The following is a 22,014-nucleotide window of genomic DNA, read 5'->3' on the forward strand; positions in this document are numbered from 1 at the left end:
GGAGAGAGATGGGATGGTAGGAGAGAGATGGGATGGTACGAGACAGATGGGATGGTACGAGAGAGATGGGATGGTAGGAGAGAGATGGGATGGTAGGAGAAAGATAGGATGGTAGGAGAGAGATAGGATGGTAGGATAGAGATGGGATGGTAGGATAGAGATGGGATGGTAGGAGAGAGATAGGATGGTAGGAGAGAGATAGGATGGTAGGATAGAGAGGGGATGGTAGGATAAAGATGGGATGGTAGGAGAGAGGCGGGATGGTAGGAAATAGATGGGATGGTAGGATAGAGATGGGATGGTAGGAGAGAGATGGGATGGTAGGATAGAGATGGGATGGTAGGAGAGAGATGGGATGGTAGGAGAGAGATGGAATGATAAGAGAGAGAGAGATGAGATGGCAGAAGAGAGATGGGATGGTAGGAGAGAGATGGGATGGTAGGAGAGAGATAGGATGGTAGGAGAGAGATAGAATGGTAGGAGAGAGATGGGATGGTAGGAGAGAGATGGGATGGTAGGAGAGAGATGGGATCGCAGGAGAGAGATGGGATGGCAGGAGAGAGATAGGATGGTAGGAGAGAGATGGGATGGTAGGAGAGAGATGGAATGATAAGAGAGAGAGAGATGAGATGGCAGGAGAGAGATGGGTTGAAAGGAGAGAGATGGGTTGAAAGGAGAGAGATGGGATGGTAGGAGAGAGATAGGATGGTAGGAGAGAGATGGGATGGTAGGAGAGAGATAGGATGGTAGGAGAGAGATAGGATGGTAGGATAGAGATGGGATGGTAGGAGAGAGATGGGATGGTAGGAGAGAGATGGGATGGTAGGATAGAGATGGGATGGTAGGAGAGAGATGGGATGGTAGGAGAGAGATGGGATGGTAGGAGAGAGATAGGATAGTAGGAGAGAGATGGGATGGTAGGATAGAGATGGGATGGTAGGAGAGAGATAGGATAGTAGGAGAGAGATAGAATGGTAGGAGAGAGATTGGATGGTAGGAGAGAGATAGGATGGTAGGAGAGAGATGGGATCGCAGGAGAGAGATGGGATGGCAGGAGAGAGATGGGATGGTAGGAGAGAGATGGAATGATAAGAGAGAGAGAGATGAGATGGCAGAAGAGAGATGGGATGGTAGGAGAGAGATGGGATGGTAGGAGAGAGATGGGATGATAGGAGAGAGATTTGATTTTGATTTGATTTATTGTTTTCTTCTGCATCCATAACATTTGTATAATACATTTTTCATAACATAATAAACATAATATGTTAGCATTTTTGGCATAAATTGTAAATAAAGATTACTAAATTTAATTCCAGACAAAAATGATTAACTATATGATGTTCACAATTTGCAGGAGAAGGATTGTCATCATAAGCAGATTGCTTGAAAAAAATGACAATCCCAAACTTATACTAATTGAATTAATACATTTTTAACATTGATAAAGCAGAATGGGCATATTCTTTCAAATAGCTGAGGGTGATGGTGATATGATGATGATGTTGATGATGATGATGATGAAGGCCATGGAGATGATGATGGTCAAGATGAAGATATTGGTCATGACTAAAACGAAGGAGGAATAAATTCACGATAAAAAGGATACGACACAGAAATTTTACTTCAAGTATTCTGATAATAACATAGATTTAACGTTTGCCTTAAATGAGTGAAGAGACGAACATTGTTTAACAGGCTCTGGTAGGGAGTTCCATAAATCTGGACCATGGTGTCTTATGGATCTCTGCGCAATAAGCAATTTGGGGTTAATTAAATGGAAATTTGAAGAGTTACGGGTAGGGTATGAATGAATAGATGTATTCAGAGTATAAAAATTGTGGAATGAAGGTGGGAGCATGTTATTTACGTACTTAAACATAAGTAGTAAGCTTTGAAGAGTATTTATGTCAAATACTGTTAGAGTCTTTAGTTTATGGAATAATGGATTTGTGTGTGATAAATATTGGGAATCAGTACAGATTCGAATTGCTTTTTTCTGCAATAAGTATATTGTATTAATTTTAGTTTTTGCACATGTTGCCCAAACTATGTTGCAATACGATATATAAGGCAATATTAATGAATTGTATAGTATGACAAGAGTTGTATGTGGAATTATATTCTTCATTTTGTAAAGTATACCAACGTTTCTAGAAATACTAGTAGTTATACAACGTACATGTTCATTCCAATTTAAATTTTCATCTATTGTGACACCTAAAAACTTTGTTTCTCTTTTCCTTTTGAGAGGAATATTGTCTATGTTTATATTATAAGGAAATTCGTTACCATGTAAGTGTGTATGCTTGAAATATATAAAGTTTGTTTTGTCTATATTGAGTGAAAGCTTATTACACTTAAACCACAAAGATAGTTTTGGTAACTCACGGTTAATTATATCTACTAAAGTTTCTAAGCTATTATGTGAACAAAAAATGTTGGTGTCATCTGCAAATAATACATATGATAATAAAGGTGTTACAGAAGTCAAATCATTAATATATATTAAAAAGAGCAAGGGGCCTAGGATTGATCCTTGTGGAACTCCGCATTGTATTAACTGAAAATCAGAAGAAATATTATTGTGAATTACATATTGTTTTCTATTGGACAAATAACTCTTAAACCAAGATAGTGTAATTCCGCGAATTCCATAATTTTCAAGTTTTTTAAGTAATATCTGGTGGTCAAGAGTGTCAAAGGCTTTGCTTAAGTCCATGAATACACCTATTATATGTTCTTTATTTGCCATTGCATTTGTAATTTTATCATATATTTGTATTAACGCCTGATCAGTCGAATGTCCTTTCCTGAATCCATATTGGTTAGAATTTAGAAAATGAAAAGTATCTAGAAACTTATAAAGTCTATTGTAGATAATCTTCTCTAATATTTTGGAAATGCTGGGAAGAATAGAAATAGGCCTGTAATTTGTTATTTCATGCGGATTGTCTTTTTTAAAAACAGGATTTACCTTTGCAATTTTTAGGAAATCAGGACATATTCCAGTGCTAATTGAGAGATTGAAAATATGACACAAAGGAGAGGCAATATAGTGTATGATCTGCTTAAGAAGGGAAGTACTAATTCTATCAATTCCCTGTGATTTACTTGATTTTAGATTTTTTGTTATTTCAATTAATTCCTGAACATTTGTTGGGTTAAAGAATAAAGAAGAGTTAATGGGTGTGGGAAGAAATTTTCCAAAATTTTCATCAGTTCTGTCAAGTTTGTTTGCCAAGGAGGGTCCTAAGTTAACAAAAAAAGAATTAAAGGTATCAGCTACATCTTCTGAATTTATTGCAAGATTATGAGCTGTGAAATTATCTTTGGGTAATGTTTTGGGTTTCTTGCCAATCAAATCATTTATAATCTCCCATGTTGCTTTCATGTTTGATTTGACTTTGTAAAGCTTCTCGGAATAATATAATTTGCGAGAAGCTCGAATTGTATTGGTTAGTCTATTTCTATAAGTTTTGTATTTATTTTTGTTTTGAATAGAAGGGTTCTTTAAAAATGCCTTGTAAAGTTTATTTCGGGTACGTATGGATCTTAAAATTGCTTTAGAAATCCATGGCATTTTTGCCTTCTTTCTTTTGACCTGTGATATCAGGGGAAAATTTTTCTCGTAAAATGTCTGCAATTTATTGTTAAAATTTGTGTAAGCAATGTTTGGATTAGACTCATGAAAAACATCCAACCATTCTTCAATTGCAAGATCCCTTTTAAACGATTCAATGTTATTTTGAGATTCATTTCTATACATTGTCGATTTGAGTACATTTTCTTTTGGAATATCATTATCGCAAAATGAAAAAACCGGCAAATGATCCGATATATCAGATATTAACAATCCGCTGGTAATATCTCTGTTTAATATATTTGAAAAAATGTTGTCGATAAGTGTTGATGAATGGTTATCAATTCTGGTCGGTTTGTTTATATAGGGATAATAGCCAAATGAATGCATTGTGTGTAGGAATAAATCGTGTTCATTATTTTGGGATAACAGGTTGATGTTAAAATCTCCCATTAAATATATTTGTTTCTGTTCTTTTCTAATAGTATGAAGGCATGTTTCAAGGTCTTCACAAAATAAATTTACTTTATCATGAGGGGGTCTATAAATCAATCCAATAATTATATTTTTGCTTTTTGGCTTCGTGATTTCTATGAATAAAGTTTCACTCTGTTTTAATGATATTTCTTTCCTTACTTTGAATTGTAAATGTTCACTGATGTAAAATGCTACACCTCCTCCTCTTTGTTCTTCCGGTCACGCCTAATGAGATTATGGTTTTGCAAACTGAATATGTTAGGTGAAGTATTGTGAAGCCATGTTTCCGTGACACCAATAATGGAAAATTTGAAATTGTTTAAAGTGAAAAGTAATGATTCCAATGACTCAAAATTTTTGTTCAAACTTCGAGCATTAATATGAAGCAAACTGAATTTATGTTCCATGTCTCTAAATCTAGAAGTAAAATCTTCGGTTGAGTAATAGTTATTATCAGATGATATATTGTTTGTATTGAAAATAGAAAAAATTTCCATGTCATTACTCAGGAGGAATATTTAATATTACCAAAAACTTAAGATTATTGGTATGACATGTGATTTGTGTGTAAATTTTCTGTGTCGTGACAGCAAGATGGTGATGAGATGAAGAGAGGATGAAGTTTAAAAAAAACTAAAAATGAATGAATGTGAAATAGAATTTGCTGTTGGTGATTATGATAATGATGGTGATAATGATGAGGATGATGAAAATGATGACAATGATGACAATGATGATGGAGTTGATGATTGGAGAATTCAAATCCTACAACCGGAATCTGATGAATATTCATAATCGAAATGTAACGAACACTCTTATTTCTGAGTGTCTCAGCCATGATTTGTATATGAAGGAACCTTTTAAACACGAAATATCAGTGGCACTGTAATAATAAGGATACAAAATAAAGGTTTCGATCCTATCGATAAAATATACATTTATATATATTGATATAATTGGTCATCGGCATCACGAAGTGTCTCAGAGGTCTGAGTCAATCCAGAATCAAAGAAAAATTTTAATTTGTTAATTTCTAATGAGATGCAAATTGTTAAATATCTCGTTAAATTTCAGAGTCTTTTATTTTTCATGATCGATCACTTGTGTTGGTATTCAAAATAATAAAGTAAATTCTAAAAGCTAGAAATTAAACACAAGTTTCTCAAAATTGGTTCATGACCTCTGAAAGAAGGATAGTTCGTGAAAATGATGATAAATTAGCACATAATGTCATGTACAACCAAAGGGTGGTGCCACAATGGATATACGTGGTATAGTCACATAATGCATGGTTGCATAGGGCCTATACACATAAAGGCTGCATACAGGTTGATTCAGCAAAAGCTGGTGGATGCAAGGAAGGGAAAATTTCACTTGTCAATAAATGTCTGGACGATCAAATGATTATAAAAACTGCCCTGACCTGGCAACGGGTAATGCATGGACAACGTGATGAGTTTATTCACCGATTAATAACAATGGAACACCCCGTCACGTCACATGGCAACCGAGATAGCAAGAAACATGTATAAAGGTACGGTCCAGTAAACCGCCATAGGCACAGTTAATATTTCCCGGAAACAAAGCAATGAGGTATCCCTAAACTCACTCATATAGTGAATTGCAGCAATCAGGAAGTTGATTACATAAAACATTTGTTTTCCCGTCCCTATGTTTATCGATTTAGTCTAATTTTTCACTTGAGGCGCCAAAAACAAGATAAAATAAAATGACAAATCGAGCCTTCCAATTGATATCAGCTCACGGTGAATAAACTACATTCTCGTATGCACCTTCACATTCTAGCTACACAGCAATAATAAATAAAAAAAATCCACAAAATACATCCACATATTAGAGTCTCGCAATATGTGATGAAATATGTGAAGTATACTAATGGTAGTCACTTCTTTAACAATATCTGCAGACATTTCGCATCTCCAGTATAAAAAAAGAAAGATTCACATAGAGCCAGATTTAGTGTACACTTTCACAACTAGCTAAATGAATCTCATGATATATTGAAATTTAATTGTGGTGTTTACAAAGACAATATAATATATTCAATATTTTCCTTCTAGATAATCTAGAAATTAACGCATTTAACTGAAGTTCTATAAAGACTTAAAAGCAGTTGTTATCCCTCGAACAAAAACACAACCACATATTTTCACAGTTTGTTGATTGAATCTCTAATAACGTATATTGAAATATACTTTGTATATTGATGATAATCTTATGTTAATAAGAATATCTGCAGAAAATGACAAAATTCAAATATCAAATCCACATAGAATTATATATGTTTGGATAAAATATTACCTCATATCTCACGTTTGGCAAATGCATCTCACTGTATATATGGTTTGTATACTAATGATAGTCCAATGTTTAACAACTTTTGCAGACCGATCTCATATAAGTAAAAGATTTAACTAGAGCTAGATATATTTGATACAAAAAAGACACATTTATTTTTTAGTCATGATTGAAAAAAAAAGTGTCTACAGAGTCGTTACATTCCAAGTAAAAGATTGCTAATGAATCGAATGTATTTTAATAAAATACAATCGCGTGTGAACATTCACATCTATGAGTCTCACGATATATTGTCAAATTATTCAGATTTGGTTGTTTACAAAATAATTTATTTAATAATTTCCTCGAACAAAACACAACCAAATATTTTCAACTTTTGACTGAATGGATCTGATAATATATAGTGAGATATGATTAGTATATGCTTTGATGAGAATATCTGCAATAGTTGTCACATTTGAAACAGAAGTTCCACATTGAATTAGATGTATTTTATGATTATATATATTTCACATTTCGTGAAACATTTGTATACTTATAATAGTCATGTGTTTAACATCTGCATAAATCGTCACTATTCAAGTTAAAGATAGATCCCTACTCGGATGTATTTGAGCAAGCTATATACAACCGCGTGCAAACTCATATGTAGTTAGATGAAATACACACTGTATCTCCAATTCATTCAAATTGATTTGTTTACAAAATGTTTTATTCTTTCATTATACAATCTATATGAATTGTGACATTAATATTTTTCCTTTCCCCAAACAACAAAACCACATAATATCTGCACATTTGGCTGAATGGATATCATAATAAGTGCATAGTAAGGTGTGAAGATATTATATTTAGCAATCTCTGTAGAAATTGACAGATTTCAAATAAAAGATTCACATAGTACAAGTCCTCACATTTTGGCGAATACATCTCACAATATATATTTTTTATTTACTTATCATTGTAGAGATTTTTTTTTTTTTTTTGCTTTAGGTGAAGGACTTATGAAGATTTGGATGTTGTTGTTTCGCTTATAAATTTCAACCTTAACATTATAGCTGTATGAATATTAAAACGTGTTTCGTTTACTAAACGATATTACAGATTTTTGGTAGAAACACTAACACAAAGTTAGTTTCTTGTAAGCAATTCAAAAAGCATACACCTGTGTTTAAAGTCTGTAGGCCTATGACCGTGTTGGTGAGCTTTGATCCAACTAAGGCGTTTGATTTTACATAGGATATGAGTTATTAGAATTTGAAGAACGTTCCGGAAAAATTGTTTGTGCTTATCATTATATTATTATTCTTATTTTAAGACAACTTTGCTCTAGTATTAGGGCAACAAGAATAATCTTGGGTTCTTACTCCTTTATTCTTGGTAACGCTTCCATTCTGTTGATTCTTTTGATTTGGTGTACAGGATAACTTTTGTGCCGGCAACAACTATTTTGGTTGAAAGGTTGTTTTCTTTCCTGAATTTGTACGCTTTTGCAGCCAGAATTCCTCTCTCAACTTTCAACACTGGGGGTAAGTCGGTGCGAACACTGATTCTTGCTTGGGGTTGATCATTTCCTGGACGTTGTGGCCTCCTTTCAAATGCAGATAGCAACCGATTCCTTTGGGCCATGTAAACAAACTTGGCGATGATAGGCTCTGGTGCGTTGGTGTTGGTTGCTCTACGAGTTGATGGGAGACGGTGAGCATTGATCAAGGATACGGACTGTGCTTCCTCATTACTCAAACCAAGCGAAATAAATGCATCACGAAGAACATTCATAACATTTTCATTTTCTTTTCTTTCCAACCCATAAAACAAGAGATTTGATTTCCTTTGATATATTTCGGAGAGTAGTAGCTTTTCCTTTAGAGAGTCGATCTCATCTTGTAACTTTTTTTCCAACTGAGGCAGTTTTTCTTTCTCCAGATTCAGCATTCGTACCGAATTATCCTCAGCAGCCGCTTCTAAATCCGATACTTTTTTCTTTATTGAAGACAGGTCTGTATGAATGATATCAAGTTTAGCACATACCCGACTAGAGAACTCGGAGAATGATTTTTGAAGATCCGCGATCGATGCCTCCATAGCTGGCACCTTGTCGGCATTCATGTGCTTACGTGGCACCGTTTGGTCTACCTGAAGTGGGCGTTGGTTCGATGCACTAGCACGCGCACTGGTATTGGTATTGCGTTGATGTTGACCGGGTCTGGATTTACTTCTCAGATCGTATCCTTTCTTCATGAGGAGAAAATCCTCCAAAATACGTCAGATGATACACCGAATGTTATATTGATATAATAAACCGATCTTTACCTCAAATAATGGTTCCTGGCGATAAAAGTCATATTATGAAAAATTCATGACTAGAACTCAAAAATGGCGCTCCTACTCCATTCCGCTGCGCATGCGTAGATGGGATGGTAGGAGAGAGATGGGATCGCAGGAGAGAGATGGGATGGTAGGAGAGAGATGGGATGGTAGGAGAGAGATGGAATGATAAGAGAGAGAGATGAGATGGCAGAAGAGAGATGGGATGGTAGGAGAGAGATGGGATGGTAGGAGAGAGATGGGATGATAGGAGAGAGATGGGATGGTAGGAGAGAGATGGAATGATAAGAGAGAGAGATGGGATGGTAGGAGAGAGATGGAATGATAAGAGAGAGAGATGGGATGGCAGGAGAGAGATGGGATGGTAGGAAAGAGATGGGATGGTAGGAGAGAGATGGGATGGTAGGAGAGAGATGGGATGGTAGGAGAGAGATGGAATGATAAGAGAGAGATGGGATGGTAGGAGAGAGATGGTACCCTTATAAAAAAAATTGAATGGTATACCATTGACTACCATTTATCATACACCATTGATATACCATTGGAATACCATTCGCACAGCACCCACCATACACCAATGGTATACCATTCAAGCCTCAATGGTATACCATTCAAACTAATTTAAATAATTCGGACCTTACTATTACCATATTCATGAGCACCATTTACCATTCATATACCATTGATCAAACACCATTCACCATTGATCTACCATATGGCCACTATAGACAGGTTTACCATTGACCACCATTCACCATTCAGCCACCATTCACTGGCCTACCATTTACCATTCAGCCACCATTCACTGGACACCATTGGCCTACCAATTACCTTACACCATTCACCATACACCATTCGCCTACCATTCAACATACACCATTCGTGTACCATTCACCATTCGTGTACCATTCACCATTCGTGTACAATTCACCATCCGCGTACCATTCATCGTACACCATTCACTGTACACCATTCGCGTACCATTTGCCGTACACCATTCGTGTACCATTCACTGCTCACCATACACCATTCAACTACCATTCGTCGTACACCATTCACGTACCATTCACCGCTCACCATACACCATTCAACTACCATTCGTCGTACACCACACACCATTCACCATTGATTGACCATTCACTTTACACCATTCTACCATACACCGTATACCATTGACCTACCATTTACAGTACACCATTGGCCTACCATACACCATTGAACTACTATTCACCGTACACCATAGGCTTACCATACACCATTGGCTTACCATACACCGTACACCATTGACCTACCATTTACCATACAACACTGTCATACACACTATACTATTAGTCAACCATTCAAATAACACCATTGGTCATACACTATAGACCACAAGTTCAATGGTAGACCAATGGTTTACACTGAATGGTAGACAGTAGAACAACGATGTGCAATGTATAGTAGGCCAATAAAGTACAGTGAATGGTAGACCATTGGTGAACAGCATATCTCTGGGGTTAGTGGTAGGCTTAATAATGGAATAAGTATACACAAGAAAAAAAATGAAAACATTTACTTATTTCAAGAACGTCAATAAAATGTTTTTACTATAAGAAGTTTAAGTACAGCATAAATGGCACAGAGTATTCACAAGTATAGACTTTATAATTAAAGCACATAAGTTATTAATATATATGACTTAGCTACTCGTTGATATCTATACTCTGTCAATCTTGTTATCTAAAAGTAAACATGCATCAAGACAGAGTTTGATTGAAAAACACAACAAATGAAGGCTAACATTTCCAAGAATAAACCTGTTCTCTCATATTGCTTTTTACATGGATTGAGTACTTGGCAAAACCACTGTTCTGCATACAAACCTGATACTTGTAATACAATAAACTTGATGTTAAATCTGTTGTGTGTAATTGCTTTCAACGACATTAATAAACATTTTTTTACTAATAAGTTCAAGTACAAAAGAGTATTGACAGGTATGGCATAAAAGCACCATATTATGAATACATGTGACTGTGCGACTCCACAAGAGATCAATGATTGCACTCCACATAAATATTATGTTAATCTTCCTATAAACAAATTTACATGTAAGACAGAGTTTGGACAACAAACTAATGAACACCAAATTTCGAAGATTAAACTCAAAATGTGTGATAGCCTTCACATGGCCAAATGAATAAAGGGTACCACACCTAGAAGAAATGAAATATCCCCAAAAGGGGGGAAAATAGTACTCCCAAATTGGTCTCTTTTTTCTTTTCACCTAAAAAGATATATCAATGGCATGTTTCTACATAGAATTGTTAAAAGGTATTACCCGCCTAAGTATCCAGAATCCCTGATAACTTTCCTGTAGAAACAGACGCGATGCGGTTTATTGATAAATTGCATCGCGCAAAATACGGTTTCTCATAACCATCTCTCTGAGAGGTGGTTATTGCCATGTTAATCCGTTTAACTTTTCTGTAAAAACACTGGGCAAAATAGCATACGTGTCTGGCTTAAGTGCTTGAACCAAGAAGTGCGATCTCACAGTAAACATATATTCTGGCCGTTTTTTATCTCGCCAGCTGATCGCGAAACGTGTACCTGCTACAATGAGTGAGATCTACCATGAATTTTGAAAATTTTCCTAACGAGATGCAATTTTTTACATACCAAAATGCAATGTGAGGTTATAGGTTGAATTTTCCGATTTCCACCGTATTTGCGACGCGAAATGCAAGTTAATCAGATTATTCAGTCTGTAGAAACAGGTTGGTTTAAGAACGATAAGGTTATTCAAGTCCGGAAAAGATAAACTGTTTTTAATGATTTACTGTAGAAACACGCCAAAAGTTTATCATAAATACAATAATGATACATTAAGAAATAAATAATATATCACACATAGAAAAAAATATAATGAAAATAAGGAAAGAAAATTATTCAATTTGGAACACTAAAAAACAGAAGAAAAATAGAGACCTTTTTTGCAAAATATATAGAAAATAATATATACAAGATACCAACTTATTTCTTTTCTGTCTATTTTTGTTGTGTTAAATATGTGTGAGAAAGATTATTGTCTTACACAGTAAATTAGTAGTCAATCGTAATTCGAGTCCGGAAAAGATAAACCGTTTTTAATGATTTACTGTAGAAACACGCCAAAAGTTTATCATAAATACAATAATGATACATTAATAAATAAATAATATATCACACAAAGAAAAAAAATATAAGGAAAGAAAATTATTCACTTTGGAAAACTAAAAAACAGAAGAAAAATAGAGACCTTTTTTGCAAAATATATAGAAAATAATATATACAAGATACCCACTTATTTCTTTTCTGTCTATTTTTGTTGTGTTATATTGTCTTACACAGTAAATCAGTAGTCAATCGTAATTTTTTACAACCGAGCTTGGACAAAATTTAAATTCATATAATACAAAAAATATATAAATTGTGATCTTGTATATTCATGAGGACTTGCAGAGAACAGTTTTAGCAAAAAATAACAACTTTAATTCGTCAAAACTTTGTTAAACCTAAACAAATTTGGATGAGATTTTCAGTGTTTTTTGTTTGTCTGATGTACACTTTGAATTATATCATATAGCTTTCAGTCTCGAGTACCTCTAGCCCTTCAATCAAATTGGTTGGACGACCGGTTACACTTTACATATAACATAGTTATAAGGAGAATGAAGGGGACCATAGAAAGAAAGCATGAGAAAAGGGGAGATTTTGGTAGGGAGAGAATGAATCAGAAAAGGATCATGCTGAAAATTTCATTAAAATCTGATAATAACAAAGTTATTGAATTTGAAATTTAACAACATTTTGGTAAAAAATTAACCCAATGTACACACGATCGTCAGGAATATTTGTTAGGCTTATTCTATAAAATGAAATAATTATTTCATATTTTCATACATGTGTGTATGATATGTCCCAAGTATCATATCATTATTTCCAGCAATGCATATCTTCACATTAAAGGTCTAGTCCACCACAGAAAAGATTGTTTTGAATCAACACAGAAAATCAGGCAAGCATCATGCAAAATATTTCATCTAAATCGGATGCAAAATAAGACCCTCACTTTTTGTTTTGGTTTTCATTGTTTGAATTGTACAATATTTCAATTTTTTTACAGATTTGACAATAAAAATAAAAATAAAACTTTATTTCATAGGACAATGAGGAGAAAATTATAATATTTCATATCTAAAAAACAAAGAAAAGTGAATGAGTGATGTCATCAGTTCCCTCATTTGCATACCGACCTGGATGTGCATGTAACTATTAAGTGAAATTGAGCGAAACTTAAAAATGTCATACCTTTCTTATTTTTCATCCGATTTTTATGTTTGATTTTTCTCTTTTTAATCAAATCAACTTTTTTGTTAGGGTGGACATGTCTTTGAAATAAATTTTCACTCCATTTTTTATAGTTCTCGGAGGACAAAATGTAAATTAGCGCGACTTCTTGTAATAAAATACAAAAGAACAAGTGGGGATATGACATCAGCTGGGAACGTCGTGGTCTAGTGGTTCTGACTCTCACCTTTCAAACAGAGGGTCGTGAATTTGAGTCCTAGCCATGGTGTGTTTTCCTTCAGCCCGAATTTCATCCACACTGTGCATCACTAGACCTAGATGAAGTGAATGGGTACCCGGCAGGATTAATTCCTTGAAGCTGTAATAAGAAATATTGGATGAAAACAATGCAAAGGACAGTATATTAGCTAAGGGTTCAAAATATGAATGCTTGTCATGTGTTTAAGCTTTCTTTAGAAGTTCATATATTTTTTTATATATTGAGAAATTTGCAGTATACTCTACCATTCAATTGAATGATACCAATTAACAAATATCAACAAAACATTTTGTAAAATATGATAAATAAATTTATGTTTAACCATAGATGGGTAGACAATAACCTATTATATAATGGGAGGTTGCCCCAATGATGACAAATACCACAACAAATGAATACCTGGGGAAAAAGTGTCCACCCTTCCCCCCTCAGCCAACATACTGATTTTTTTCTGGGGGGGGGGTGTCAGAAAAGACGTGTGCTCCTCTAAATAGGGATGACATTTGTCCTTTCTAAGGATTTTTTACCATTCCTGACAAGGTTTTTTTTCAGCTATGCCACTGCAGGAATACAATCTGTTTTATCTCATGAAGCTTTGCATTTTTTTCTACTGAAGAAAATTCTTACACACCTACCTTTCATAAACTCCAATTGTTTCTTGTACACGGTACGTTTTCTGTGTTCAACTCCCGTCGTGTCATTCCAAGATAAGGCTGGATCATCTACCTTATCATCCAGTGTATCCGTCGTCCAAACTTTGAAAATGAAATAAAATCAATTTAAGTGTTGTAAAATCTGCATGTATGTGCAGATACAAACAAAAATAGAATACTAATATAGTAATAGAAAAATAATGATCTTAGAACTTTAATGTTAAAGATATTTTTCATGGACCTCTGATTACCAGCCCAGAATTTAGGATAAAAATAAGGAAATGTGATAGTATTTCAGCGTAGTTCAGACAAGGCTGTATTATAACTGTGCATGCTTTATACTAGTAATAGCTATGTCATCTGAAATCAAATTTCTAGAGCAGCAATTTTCAAGAGGGTAATCGATGACATAAATTCCATTTTTCTGGTATTGACAATCGCAGAAGCAGATCCAAGTGGGCTTATTTGACCTGTGCCCCCACCTTGAGAGCAATAGTTGATGTGTTTGATAAAAATGTGGCTTTCTTACACAAGTGTTCTCCCCCCCCCCCTTCGAAAGTTACAGCAAATATTTATATTAAAAATATTGTCTCATACAAGAGGATCTCCTTTTTGGTTTGCTTGTTATTTAAAGTTTCCTTGGGAAAATGTGCCCCACTACCCCCTTTGAGAAATCATGGATCCGTTCATGGACAATCATATGCCAGTGGATGAACTCCAGACGTTTTTTAGGCAAGTTTTGATCAGTAAATAAATAAAAACAGATAAAATGTGATCACAGGACAAACTTAACTTTAAAAGAGGATAAAATTTACTTTAAAAATTGATATGCCTAGCCCCATGAAAGGATCTAAGAATACCCTCCGGCACTAATGCAGTTTCACACCAGCCAACTCACAGTGAACAATTGTGTACAACGGATAGCGGAGCGTGAACGTAGCGGTCGTGTACATTTTTGCTTATTACATGACGTCATCCAGCCACTGCCGAGAACCAATTTATGAATGAAAATATAGTAAGCATGCGCAGTGCAAGCCTTTTGTTTCCCCACACAGAATTCCACCAAAACAAGTGTGCAATTCCCTATCACCTCGTACCAAAATCGACCTAGAATTTCAATTTTCCTATATTTTATATGAATTATGAAAGGTATTCTCGGAGGATCTATTTTCTCACCGATACCGCACAGGTAAGCGAATTTTGAATACTTCTTGCTTTTCCGTCAAAATCTTACGAATTAGCGTCTATATGTCATCGTGTTCCTTGGAATTTGTAGAGTCTATCGCAACGTGCATAAAGTCAATTGGCTTCCGGGTTTTGGAGCGTCGCGTGAATATGCATGAAATTGCAGTTTCGATAATTTTCGATCGATACCGGAGCGATCCGATCACGAACCAAGACCATTTACCGTGTACACAACATGACCGGATATCGTTATCGATACTTCTGCACGCAGTCCAAAGGAATTATTTTTGGGACCACGTGGTCATGACGTGATCTGCGCTATTGACCAATCAGCGGTCTTTGAATCGCTGTGCGGAGACGATCTATCCGTTGTACACAGTCTATGGACAATTGTTCGTTGTGCATGCAACTTCAAGCAAAACTCCCCACCAGAATTGTCTACACACATTTTGAGATCAATACACAATATGCCCACCACTTTTCAAAATATTGCGGATCGCTTGGATTCGCCGTCATGTTGATATGGACCGAAGTTATGCGATCAAAAGATTCGCATGCGGCATGCTGGCAGTTTGTTTGCCACATGTTAGCATGATTTGGTTGCTAACTTCAGTCCATATAAATATTACGGCGAATCCGAGAGATCCGCGAAGCGATGTCTACGGATTAGATCAACGACGTCGAGATCGAAGACTAAATACAACCATTCCCGATATTTTGAAAAACGGTGAGTATATTAACATCGAAATGTGACTGAGAGACCTGTCATGACATTTGGGAACAAGTTTTGGTGATGAGGTATGCTGGTAATCGGCCGGTGCAAAACTGCATTAGCGCCAGTTTTCTCTGCATATTTATTGCAGCCTCTGTAGAAAAATTGAATAGGAATCGTTTGTCACTCCGTCCAGTCACAGTTCCACACACAAGGTGCACATTTTACCATTGAAATAGTATGTGCAATGAGTGGTGTGTACAGTGTAGCAAAGTTATAGACCTGCGTAGCCTTTATCATTTTTTAAACTTTAGGACCCTTACCATGTTTCACCTCCATTTTATCTCATTTACCAACATCTATCAACAACAACAACAACAACAAATTATAGGCCTAATTTCAAAGCAATATTTGTCGGCAAGTTTTCAATTTCAGTAAATTAACGTGTGCAGTAACGGTCTATTTATTCACAATTAAAACTTTGACAGTCTTGACATTAGCATTAACAAATCATTCATTCACGAATTCAATGTATTCAGAGATGGTTTTTGTAAAACATTGACAATAAACATCAGGCAATATGAGCGAATTACTATTCAATGCTCGCCGATCTTAACTCTGCCAATACAAAGCATAAACCATAAGCACTCCCTATCGTCAAAGCCACGTCCCGGCCCGTAGAGCAGCGGCCAGCGCCAACGGGGCAGTGACGGTGGCAGTGCAGTGGTCGTGCATGTCGTGGCAGTACAACGACATCTAACATTTTGAGACAATTTGAGAAATAAATCAAAGAAAATTGTTATAGAACTTACTGTTATAGCCTTCTACAAATGACTTTGAAGTCGCTGTCCGAATCTGACCCGTGTTCCTTTAGTTTTTGATGAATTATCGACGGACTTATCGACTATGTCAACAGCAAAACGGTAGTACCGGTAGATCGAGTTTTCTTTTTCAAATATTGCACTTGGCGGTTAGCTAGACGTTCGCGCGTGCGTAGTGCGAGAACAACACGTATAATAGAGCTACCTGGCAAGCAGCCAAGCGGCCCCTCTCGCCAAAGCATATGGGGGGATAAATTATGACAAAATATGGGGGGAGGGGACTTCTTCGCCAAGATAAATACACCTCCCGATATGGGTGGGGGGGGGGGTGAATTAAAACAAAATCAGGGGTGTCTTCTTTTTCCTCTCGATTGGTTCTGGGTTGGAAACCATGATGGCGTGAGTGCATGCCACTGTTTTCCTTGGATCTTGGAATCTATGCAAAAAGTTTTCGATCCCTTCACTTTTTTTTCCTGTTCTCTATGTTATTTTCTTTTATTTTCGTTGTCTTTTTTTCTTTTCTGTTAATCTTTCTTTTCTTCTTTGCCTTTTTTCTTTTCTTGTTTTTTCCCCTTTATATATATATTTTTTACTCACTCCTCTTCCCTTTTAATTTGCTTTTGTAATGATTGAAATTGAGATTTCATTCAGTAGATTTCTTTTCTGTTACATTGTACTATACCCTGTATGGCGGCAGGGAATTTTGATAGGGGTCAGGGAGCAAGACCATGTGGATAAATCATTTCAATCAAGTAATGCCGGCCTATAGAATAGCTCTCCTCTTTATAAACGCCGTCCACAAGTGGGAAAGAATATTTAGAGCCTAAAATAGAATTAGAATTTTGGAAATATCATTTGTAAAAAAAGGGTGAAATAATTCATGATTGGAAGCAGCTATAATAGCGTACAAATGGGTCAGATGGGGCTTTTGACGTTGCAGACAGACCAAATCAGGGTTTGCGGATGGGAATTTGATAGAGGTTGGGGGACCAAGACAACCAACAGTGAATTCATTTTTAGCAAAATATGGGGCATTGCAAGAAACTTGCAATCGAAGCAATCGAACGCAAATCAATTTCAGACTCCAAAATCATGAGAGTCATACTTTTCATTGCAAACTTGCAACTGATCCATAAAAAAATCCAAATTGATATGTTCTAGATAAACTTAATGTATCATCACCTGTAAATTTGCATCTGATCGAATTTTGGGATTGATTGCAAATATCTTCTTGGAACACTAAATATATAGTTCTTTTTATAAAAAGCGGCCATAAACAAGCAAAATGATTATAAAAATAGAATAAAACTTATTAATTAAAAATTAAAACCCTTTTTATCAAAAAGATTTCATTGACCGATTGATTTTATTTTTGCATGCACCCATTGCATCAGATTTAAATTTATGTACAATAGTAAAATATAACTAATTTATAATATTGTATCATAACCACTGGATCAATAATATTTAAACACATGTAGACCTTTTACTTAATAAGGACAAAGACAATTTAAAAGAATGCAAGAGACCATGTTTACAATCATGAGCGATTACACTTGATTTCGGGAAGCTGCTCGCATAAAAGTCACAGGTCAAATATTTAATTAACTCTAAATACCTTTTAATCTTTGATATATTTTCTTTAAATCTTCTGAATTATATTAATGGGTAATGCAATTGGGCATATCATTCAGCATTAACACAAATGGCATTCATTAGGCAAACACCACTAAGCCACTATAGCTGTACAATTATCCAACATGATTATACCACTAGGCACATACTACTAAGACACCATATTGATACCAATCATACCATTATAGAGGCACATACTACTGAGACACCATTGAATACCACTGAGACACCATTGTATACCACTGAGACACCATTGGGCATATAATGGTATACCATGCAGTCATACCATTAGAGGCACATACTACTCAGACACCATTTGACACCACTGAGACACCATTGGGTATATGGTATACAATTCATCATACCAGTCATACCATTATAGAGACACATACTACTGAGACACCATTGAATACCACTGAGACACCATTGTATACCACTAAGACACCATTGGTGCATGGTATACCATTCATTATACCGGTCATACCATTAGAGGCATATACTACTGAGACACTATTGAATACCACTGAGATACCATTGTATACCACTGAGACACCATTGGATGTATGGTATACTATTCATCATACCAATCATACCATTACAAGCACATACCACTGAGACACCATTGAATACCACTGAGACACCATTGTATACCACTGAGACACCATTGGGTATATCATGGTATACCATGCAGTCATACCATCAAAGACACATACTACTGAGACACCATTGAATACAACTGAGACACCATTGTATACCACTGAGACACCATTGGTGCATGGTATACCATCCATTATACCAGTCATACCATTAGAGGCATATACTACTGAGCACCATTGTATACCACTGAGACACCATTGGTGTATGGTATACCATTGATCATACCAATCATACCATTACAGGCACATACTACTGAGACACCATTGAATACCACTGAGACACCATTGTATACCACTAAGACACCATTGGTGCATGGTATACCATTCATTATACCGGTCATACCATTAGAGGCATATACTACTGAGACACTATTGAATACCACTGAGATACCATTGTATACCACTGAGACACCATTGGATGTATGGTATACTATTCATCATACCAATCATACCATTACAAGCACATACCACTGAGACACCATTGAATACCACTGAGACACCATTGGGTAAATGGTATACCATTCATCATACCAATCATATCATTAGTCACATACCACTGAAACACCATTCGGTATATGGTATACCATTTACCATTAAATAAACTACCAATTACCATTAAGAACTTACCATTGAAACACCACTTAAATACCACTCACGTACCATTTACCATTCAGATTACCATTCAACTACCATTCGGCACCATTCAAATACCATTGGCGATTTTTATAAGGGTATGGTAGGAGAGAGATAGGATGGTAGGAGAGAGATGGAATGATAAGAGAGAGATGGGATGGTAGGAGAGAGATGGGATGGTAGGAGAGAGATGGGATGGTAGGAGAGAGATAGGATGGTAGGAGAGAGATAGGATGGTAGGAGAGAGATAGGATGGTAGGAGAGAGATAGGATGGTAGGAGAGAGATGGGATGGTAGGAGAGAGATAGGATGGTAGGAGAGAGATAGGATGGTAGGAGAGAGATGGGATGGTAGGAGAGAGATGGGATGGTAGGAGAGAGATATAGGATGGTAGGAGAGAGATTGAATGGTAAGAGAGAGAGATGGGATGGTAGGAGAGAGATGGGATGGTAGGAGAGAGATGGGATGGTACGAGACAGATGGGATGGTACGAGAGAGATGGGATGGTAGGAGAGAGATGGGATGGTAGGAGAGAGATAGGATGGTAGGAGAGAGATAGGATGGTAGGAGAGAGATGGGATGGTAGGATAGAGATGGGATGGTAGGAGAGAGATAGGATGGTAGGAGAGAGATAGGATGGTAGGATAGAGAGGGGATGGTAGGATAAAGATGGGATGGTAGGAGAGAGGCGGGATGGTAGGAAATAGATGGGATGGTAGGATAGAGATGGGATGGTAGGAGAGAGATGGGATGGTAGGATAGAGATGGGATGGTAGGAGAGAGATGGGATGGTAGGAGAGAGATGGGATGGTAGGAGAGAGATGGGATGGTAGGAGAGAGATGGGATGGTAGGAGAGAGATGGGATGGTAGGAGAGAGATGGGATGTTATAATCTGTTTTATTTTGCAATATTTTAGCTATTATTTATTACAATTGTTATAATTGATCGTGCGCAAGATAGTAAAAAAAAAATCATGTTTACCCGCGGACTCGAACCCCTGTACGCATGATTGAATGAGATACAAGTCTGACGCCTAACCGATTGAGCTAGAATATTTCCCTTAGACTTTACACGCAAGCAAATTTGAGAATACAAATCCAATTTTGCAAGCAAAAACAGGCATGATCCCGGCAACTGATCAAAAAATGAAGGGCTTATTTCCGAAAGCTTAGAATCTCAGCTACAACATACTAAAAGCTCAGGGAAATCTGACAAGAAACAATGGAGATATGGCTCACGAAATAGAGGAATGTCGAATCTAGTTTTGAGAAAAAGTCATGTCCCATAGAGATTACACGCAAAATACATGTGATATGAAAAAAGCAATTATAATCTGTTTTATCTTGCTAAATTTAAACTTTTATACCTTTTAATTATCATAAAGGATCATGTAAGTGGTAAAAAGAAAAAAAAACATCTTGTTCACCCCAGGACTCGAACCTGCGCAATGCCGGCATGATCCGGGGAGGTCCGGGCGGGGGTCCGGGATAGTTTTGCCCCAGATGACTGAACACGGCATCAACACGGCAGCTTCACACGGATCTACACAGATCATGCCGGCAGAGCACGTAGTCAACACGGACCAACACGTCAGCAACACGGACCTACACGTCAGCTACACGGACCAACACGTCAGCAACACGGACCAACACGTCAGCAACACGGACCTACACGTCAGCTACACGGACCAACACGTCTGCAACACGGACCAACACGTCAGCAACACGGACCAACACGTCAAGTGCGTTATCCATTGAGCCACGATATTCTTCATAGAGATTACACGTAAGCAATTTTGAGAATTACAAGTCCAATTTTGCAAGTGAAATACGGGCATGATCCCGGCATCTGATCGAAAATGGAGGGCACACTTCCGAAAGCTTAGAATCTCAGCTACAACATACTAAAAGCATAAAGAAAACTGACAATAAAAAATGGAGATATGGCTCACGAAATAGAGGAATGTCGAATCTAGTTTTGAGAAAAAGTCATGTCCCATAGAGATTACACGCAAAATGAGGAAAAATGACATGCCTCTTTTCATCGCTGTTTTACGCAATGATGCGTTTCTCAAAACGAATATTCATGTTAACTGAGGAGAAAGAGTACATTCTAAACTACAACATATCGAAATCTGGGCGAAAAACGATATATATTCGAGAAGTTACAACCGAATTTGAATAAATTTGATGACGTCATTTTTGAAAAAATGAAATTTTTAGTTTAGGCGCCATTTTGATGACGTCATGATATAATTTAGGGACATTGATGACATGAAATCGAATCTACAACTCATACTCTATCGATATATGAAAAAAAAATTGGGGGTCAATGGACTATTTAAAGAGCTACAGTGAATTTTCAATAGGCATGTTTTTGCCCATATATGGCCTATACTGAGAGCTCGCGCGCACACGTGC

General features: G+C 36.4%; 1 long non-coding RNA gene across 1 annotated transcript; it reads right to left on the reverse strand.

Annotated features, from left to right (window-relative positions):
• Positions 1–13,365: 13,365 nt before the first annotated feature.
• LOC121412494 lies at positions 13,366–16,701 on the reverse strand. Its single transcript, XR_005969613.1, has 3 exons — positions 16,661–16,701; positions 13,934–14,053; positions 13,366–13,397 (listed from the first exon to the last, which is right to left on the reverse strand). It is a non-coding gene; the product is annotated as an uncharacterized LOC121412494 (long non-coding RNA).
• Between the last annotated feature and the right edge of the window lie 5,313 nt (positions 16,702–22,014).

The sequence above is a fragment of the Lytechinus variegatus genome, chromosome 4 (assembly GCF_018143015.1).
Source record: "Lytechinus variegatus isolate NC3 chromosome 4, Lvar_3.0, whole genome shotgun sequence".
Taxonomy (NCBI): domain Eukaryota; kingdom Metazoa; phylum Echinodermata; class Echinoidea; order Temnopleuroida; family Toxopneustidae; genus Lytechinus; species Lytechinus variegatus.